Below are 8,083 nucleotides of genomic sequence, written 5' to 3'. Positions count from 1 at the left end.
AACACTGCGTCCAGGCGCTTCGCCAAGCTATTTTGTTCATGGGAATTCCATGGGATCTCAAGACAGACAACGGACCAGCATATCACAGTGCCGCCTTCACCAGCTTCATGCAGATGTATCACATCACGCATCATTTTGGCATTCCATACAATCCACAGGGGCAAGGAATCGTCGAGCGCACTCACCAACAGCTCAAGCTACTTATTCAAAAAGAAAGGGCCTCTTCTCCCCACAAGGCCCCAGCCGACGTCGTGACTGCCTGCCTCATTCATCACAATCTCCTAACCTTCGATGACCATGGACTCTCCCCCACCCATAAGCACTGGGGACCCATGTGGCAGCCCTCGCAAGTTCCCCTCGTCCATTGGAAAGACCCTGCCACAAATCGTTGGCAAGATCCAGCTCCCCTCCTAGCACAGGGGAGGGGCTTTGCTTGTGTCTTTCCAGATTCTGAGCCGCAGCCGCTCTGGGTTCCTGGGCGTTGCATTCGGCCCGCCACTGACCCATTAGTTCCACCGAACGATCAGCACCCTATGCCTTCGGTGAGAGATAACATTGACAGTGGATACGGCCCAGAGGTCGCCCCGTTCACCCGGATCCAGCACCAGCCATCATCAAGGAACGCCCCTTCTTAAAACGTTTCAGACCCTTACCCCGCTCTCCTTACCCGCCTCATGCTGCCCGCTCGCCAAGTGTGGAGAGCGAGGAGTTTTCTCCACAGATGCCGCACCGTCAGATGATGCCTCTACACAGCCTTGCAGCCGTTCTCTTTGTCCTGGCTTCCCTCGCTCTCCCAGCCGCTGCCAACCCGAGTCACCAGCCCTTCAATTGGACCCTCTCCCTCTGGCAACAAAAAAGGCTCCTCGCCTCGAACGTAACCGCCTCCGCCCCCTCTTTCACTACTGATGTCGCCAACCTCACTGGACGCACGAAACTTCCGTCTTATGAGTGGGGGGGACACAACCCCGCTGCCACAGGTTTCTACATGTGCCCATCCTCCGCCAGAGGATGCCATGACCCAACGCACTATTACTGTCCTTCCTGGGGGTGCGAAACCATCGCCCACGGATGGTCCAGAGCCCCTAACAAAGACCCATACCTCACTCTCCAGCGTAATGCTACTCGATGGAACACCATCACACTCACAGTCAAAGACCCCAACTCCGACCTCTGGTTACGAGGCGGCATGTGGGGAGCCTGCCTGTATGCAGTAGGCTACGATTACGGCGCCATTATCACTATAAAAAAGGAGCCAATTCCCACACGTTCCACCCCAGTGGGCCCAAATCAGATTTTCAATCCTCCAAAGGCACAGCCCCCTTCTCTGCCCCGCTCCACCTCGCCCGCTCCTTCGCCCGGCACCCCCCTCGCCACTGCCTCCCTCAGCTCCCACAACCCCAAGCCTCGCTTACCCCCTACTCTGTACCCCTACCCCCTCCCGTCGCCACCCTTTTAGGTCTCACTGGAGCAGGCACGGGGATTGCCGCCCTTGCCCTCCGGCAGGCGGTTGATGAAGATATTACCTACCTCTCTCCTCCCGTACCTGCTCCCATTCCTAGGCCCCCTTATCATTATCCTCTTAGCCCTCACTGTGGGCCCCTGGGCCATCAGAAGGATAGTCCACCTTGCCAAAGATCAAGCCAATGCAGTGTTCAGCTCCTTTGTACAAGTCCACTACCAACGCCTCGCCACCGCTGAGTCCCCCCCCAGCCGTCCACCACGCCCCTTCCGCCCGCACCACCTACTCCAGACCGCACACCTATAGCTTCTTATCTTCCTCCCCCCACCTCTCCCCAACTACTCCTCCCCCTTGGGCGGGGGGTTTGGGGACATCACGGGCCCGTTTCGCTGGCAAGGCTCGGCGCGCGCCAGGCACCGGCATGCGCCGACCCTGATGGCGGGCACATGTGTCCTGGCCAGATGCTATGTCGTCCGCTAATGGCCAGCCGGTCCTCGGGGTCTCCCCCTACCCCTCATCTCATCCCAGTACCCGTCCCTATAACCTCCTTTTCCTCCTCCTCCTCTTAATCCTTGTCTTTTGTTGCTGCGCACGCTGAGTCATTCACACCCGCCGTGTGCACCAAAACTTGTTGCTTCTATTTCTTTTTAAAACAAAAGGAGCAATTGTTGCCGCCTTTCCCCACCCCTCCTCCCCTTCCAGCCCCGCCATCCTTCCCACCAGTCCCGCCCATATTGCCAACCTACAATCTGCCCTCTTCCCCAGTAACTGCTTACCTCAGGTCTATCCATCAGCTTCAGCCTATCCACAGCCGCCCCTTAGCCAGCCCTCCCTTCATCACACCCCTCCCTCTACCCAACCCTATATAGCTAAGTGTACTTCCGTAATAAAGCAGACCTGTTCTTGCGCTCAAGCGGTCTCCGTGGTTTTTCCTCAACCGCGCGTCCCCCACGCCTGGAGAACCGGTGCTCCATCTTGGAGCACCCCCCGCCGGCTGATCAGCAGGAGCAAGCCCCCCCGACTCTTGGGCCTGAGCGAGGACGAAACCCTCTCGCTCAGCTACAGTCCCAGTATAGGAGCCTTTGTGCACTAGAGAAGAATGTGTATTCTGCTGCTGTTGGGTGAAGTGTTCTATATAGGTTTGTTGAGTCTGCTTGTTTAAAGTATCATTAAAGTCTTGTATTTCCCTATTGATCATCTGTCTAGATATTACTGCTTGCACAGCATATTTTTTCCATGCTTTCACTTTAACCTATTTGTGACTTTGAATTTAAGGTGAAACTTGGTAAACAAGGTATAGTTGGGTCATGCTCTTTTATCCATTCTGCCAATCTCTGCCTTTTGAGTGTATAGTTTAACCCATTTATATTTAAAGTAACTACTGATAATGTAGGAATTTATTTCGCTATTTTTCTATTTTGTCTTTGTAAGTCTTATGCCTTTTTGACCCTCAGTTCTCCATTAATGTATATCTTCATACTTAATTGATTTTTTGTACTGTATCATTTTGAGTCCTTTCTCATTTCCTTCTGAAAATATTTTTCATATATTTTCTTTGAGGTTAACATGGGGCCAAAAATTAATAACACAAATCTATATCAATCATGTTTCATTTGATACCAACTTAAATTTAACAGTATATACAAATAATGCTTCTATACTCCACAATCTCCTCAAATTTTGTTGTACTTGTTACAAGTTATTTCTTCATATAGTACATGTCCTGACGAAGCCATATATCTATCATTGCTTTTTATGCCTTTGCATTTTAAAACCTGAAAGAAGTTAAAAGTGAAGCCATATACCAAAAATAAAATACAATAGTTCTGGCGTCTATATTTACCCATATGGTTACCTTTACTGGAGCTCTTTATTTCTTTATCCTTCTTTGAACCACTGACTAGTGACCTTTCCTTTCAGTCTTAAGGACTCCCTATGACACTGCTTGTAGGGATGATCTTGTTATATCTAGTAATGAACTCACTCAGCTTTTGATTATCTGGGATGTCTTAATTATTCCTTGTTTTTGAAAAAAAGTCTCACCAAATATAAATTTCTTCATTAGCAATAAACCATGTTGAGTGAGAGTTATCTAAAAAATGCAAGCATTCAACATAAGAAGTTCAATTAATTTCATATACCATACTAACAGAATGATGAGGGAGAAAACATGATCATCTCAATTAATACAGAAAAGGCAATTGAAAAATTCCAGCATCCCTGTTGATAAAAGTAATTTGAAAACTAGGAATAGAAGGAAACATCCTCAAAATTACAAAGGAATATATGAGAAACCCACTGTTAACACCACACTAAATAATGAGAGACTGAAAGCTTTACCTCTAAGATCAGGACTAAGGCAAGGGTGCTCACTGTCACCACTGTTACTCAACATTGTACTGAAAGTACTAGCCAGAGAAAGTAGGTAAGAAAAAGAAATCATAGGTACCCAGATTAGAAAGGCAGAACTAAAATTTTCTCTATATGTGGATGACATATAAATAGAAAATCCTGAAAAATCTACAACAAAGCTCCTAGAACTAATAAATGCATTTAGCAAAGTGGCACAATACAAGAAAAACAACCCCAAATCAGTACTGCTTCTATATATAAGCAATGAATAGCTGGAACAAGACATCAAAAAAAAAAAAAAATTCCATTTACAATAGCAACTAATTTTACCTGCAGAAAATCCTGAAAAATACAAAACAAGGCTACTGAAAGTAACAAATGAACTAAGCAAAATGGTAGCAGACAAGATCAATTTGCAAAAATCAGTAGTGCTTCCATACACTAGTGAGGATCAGAAGAGTAAACAAAGAAAATAATTCCATTTACAGTAACAACTAAAAGAAACAAATATCTATGACTAAATCTAATCTAGGATGTAAATCACATGTACACAGAAAACTAGAAAATGTTGGTGAAAGAAATCACAAAGAAGACTTCATAAATTGAAGGACATTCCATGTTCATGGATTGGAAGTCTAAATATTGTTAAGATGTCAATTTTACTCAGAGCAATTTACATATTCAACACTGCCCCAATCAAAAGATCAACAGTTTTTTTTTTTTTTCAGAAATGGAAAAATCATTCATCAAATTTACATGGAAGGGTAAGGGGCCTTTAACATATTCTTTTTCATCTTGAAAAAGAAGAAAGAAGTTGCAGGATTCACTCTTCCAAATCTTAAAACTTATTATAAAGTTACAATAAGCAGAACAGCATGGTTCTGACAGAAATACAGATATATAAATCAATGGAATTGAATTGAGAGTTCAGAAATAAACCCTCATATCTATAGCTAATTTATTTTGACAAGAGTGCCAAGTCTGCTCAACTGGGAAAAATTATTCCCTTCAACAAATATGCTGGAAAACTGGATGTCCATATGCAAAAAACTGAAGGTGGATCCCTAACTCACATTAAAAAAAAATCAACACAAAATGGATCAATGGTCTAGATACAAGAACCAGGACTACAAAATGCCTAGAAGAAAATACAGAGATGAATCTTAAAACCTTGTGTTAGACAATGATTTCTTATACTTTCCACCTGAAGTGTGATCAACGAAAGGAAAAATGTATAAATAGAACCTCATGAAATTTAAAAATTTTTGTGCAACAAAGAACTTTTTCATGAAAGTAAAAAGACACCCTACAAGACAGAAGAAAATATTTGGAAACCACATATCTGATAAGGAAAATATCTAGAATATATAACATAATACTACAACTCAAAAATAAAAAGATAAATATCTTACAAATAAGATAAATATGGGCAAAAAATTTGAATAGAAGTTTCTCCAAGGAAGATTAAAAAATAACCAAAAAGCACATGAAAAGATGCTCAACATTATTAATCACTGGATAAAATACAAATTAAAACCATATTGAAATACTATTCCACATCCACTAAAAAATGGAAAATTACAAGTGCTGGATAGGATGTGGAGAAATTGGAGCACTCATGCATTATTTTTGGGAATGTAAAATGGTAAGGCTGTTATGAAAGACAATTTGATGATTCCTCAGAAATTTAAGTATATAATTACCATATGATCTAGTAATCCTAATTCTAGGTATGTACCCCCAAATAATTGAAAGCAGGAACTCAAACTGATACTGTCACATTGATGTTATTAGTGGTATTATTCACGATTACTAAAAGATGGAAACAACTCAAGTGCCTATCCACATATAAATGGATAAATACAATGTGGCATATACATGCAAAGGAAAATTATTCAACTGTCAAAATGTATGAAGTTATGATACATACAACAATGGGGATGACCCTTGAAGACTTGATTTAAATAAGCCAGACACAGAAAGTCAATTATTGTATGATATCACCGATATGAAATCATTAGAATAAGCAAATTTATAGAATCAGAAACTAGAAAATAGGTAAATAGAGGCTGTTGTGGGGTAGGGAATAGAGAGTTAATGCTTAAAATGTACACCATTCTTATTTGGAGTGATGGAAATGTTTTAGTAATGTATGTTGGTGATGGGAACACAACATTGTGAATGTAATTAAATGCACTGAATTATATATTTGAATATGGTTAAAAGGGAAAATGTTAATAAAATTTATTTGATAAGTATTAGAAAACAAACCACAGAAATGTATAACACAAACAGGGAATCCTACTATAAATCATGGACTATAGTTAAAGTACAATTATACTAATATTCCTTCATCAACTGTAATAAATATACCACATTAAAGCAAAATGTTAATAATAAGTGGGATATATGAAACTCTGTATTTTCTGCATGATATTTCTGTAAGCCTACAAATTCTTTAATAGTCAAGGATGAAAAAGCCACACCCAGAGGAAGAGGGAACATAGCCTAATTAGAGATGACATGTTGGAGTATAACCAAAAGTCCCAGACTTAAATACAAACCAAACCAAATTTACCAGAAACACAAGCCAACTAGAAAATTAAGAAGCCTAACATACAGTAACAGCAACAAACCAGAGCTTTTAAGTAAGTCTTTCATGTAATGACAACAAACTCTATACTTTAAGGTTCAAAGTTGATGTGAGTTAGTAATGGCTATATTAGTTAGGTCTCTCTAGAGAAATAGAATCAACAAGGGATATCGGTCAATAGTATGCAGTTTTATAAGTCTCTCATGTGACCATGAGGATGCACAAGTCTAAGTTCCACAGACAGGCTGCAGCCAAGGGCTCCAATGAAAGTCCAATGAAGGTTCTTTATGAGGTCTGGGAGATGTTGGTTGTCCAAAGGCGAGCTGGGAAATTCTCACTGTATGCTGGAATCACATCCCCTTTTAAGGCAGTCAGCTGATTGGATAAAGCGTCACTCATTGCTGATGGCAATCTCCCTGATTGATACAATTGTAATCAGCTGACTATGATTTACCATTGCAGTAAAGACAATGGTGACTAAAGTCCATAAATGCCCTTGTATTGCAGTTAGCCCAGTGCTTGCTTGACCGAACAACTGGGCGCAATTACCTGGCTGAGCTGACACATTAGCCTAACCATCACAATGGCTTTAAATATACCAACATAACTGATTAGAACTGAAATATAACAACAAGGAGATAGAAGTGAGGAAAGCTCTTCAAGTTTCAGGTCTTATGTCCACTTAATAAACTTTTCAAATATTTTTTATTTTTTTATTTTTACCACTTTATTTCTGTGTACAGATTTGCTTATAATCAGTGAATTTCTAGGCCAGGTTCGGGTAACTGAAGAGCTTTTAAGAGCAGTTTATATTGTCTAGATCCGAGGTATGCTGCAAACACAGTCTGGAGCAAAATGGGAAATAACATCTTTAAAAAGACAGCCTTAGAGATTCTAATCCAATAAGTTAAGATATTTCCTTTCTCTGGTAGCACAGCTGAGACGTATCTGGCTGTGAGGCCACCATTCACAGGAATAGCCAAGAAAACAGGGTATAGACCACCAAAAACAAGACAACCAGTCCACCCTGTGTTACAGTACAGGTTTCACAATTCAAATCACCTGTAGTCAAAGGCAAACTTATAAAACCTTTGAAAGATGCATGTGCTGTCAAAAATGGGATCACTTCCATTGGTAAGCCAGCAGCTATACGAGCCTGTGTCACATTTAAGACATGTCGAAAAAGACCGTTTGCTATCAGTCCACAGAGAGCAGCATTAAGTCCAATATATGTTGACCCATGCTCAAATAGATTGCTTTCTACTTCTGGAAGTTGGTTAATTTTTCTGGTTACAATATTGAAGGTGTTAAGTTTTCCTTGATAGTATCATCTGGTTCTTGATTTTCCATCTTGAACCTTACGCTCCGCTTCTCTCAGCCGGTGCTGCCTAGCTCTTGTAGCTACCAAGACTCACGGCAATCTCTGCGCCCCCCCACCCCCCCACACACGGGAGCAGCCATCTTGACTCTTAATAAAGTCTTTTAAATATACTTTTGGTTGAGATGAAGTATCTAATTTGATCGTTTGTATTGTGACTGTTAATACATGTATTTTAATATCTTTTAAAAATATTTTAATACCACAAGTTCAAGGCAATTTGCAGAATATTGAAAATTACTGATGCTCTTAATATCAAAATGATACATTTCACAAAAGGATGTAACATTCAGATCAAATT

General features: G+C 41.1%; 1 pseudogene; it reads right to left on the bottom strand.

Moving 5' to 3' along the window:
- Window positions 1–7,159: 7,159 nt before the first annotated feature.
- Window positions 7,160–7,754, bottom strand: LOC101423630 (transmembrane protein 126A pseudogene; annotated as a pseudogene).
- Between the last annotated feature and the right edge of the window lie 329 nt (window positions 7,755–8,083).

Source organism: Dasypus novemcinctus, chromosome 3, assembly GCF_030445035.2.
Source record: "Dasypus novemcinctus isolate mDasNov1 chromosome 3, mDasNov1.1.hap2, whole genome shotgun sequence".
NCBI classification, from domain to species: domain Eukaryota; kingdom Metazoa; phylum Chordata; class Mammalia; order Cingulata; family Dasypodidae; genus Dasypus; species Dasypus novemcinctus.
This window is presented reverse-complemented; position numbering and strand designations above follow the sequence as displayed.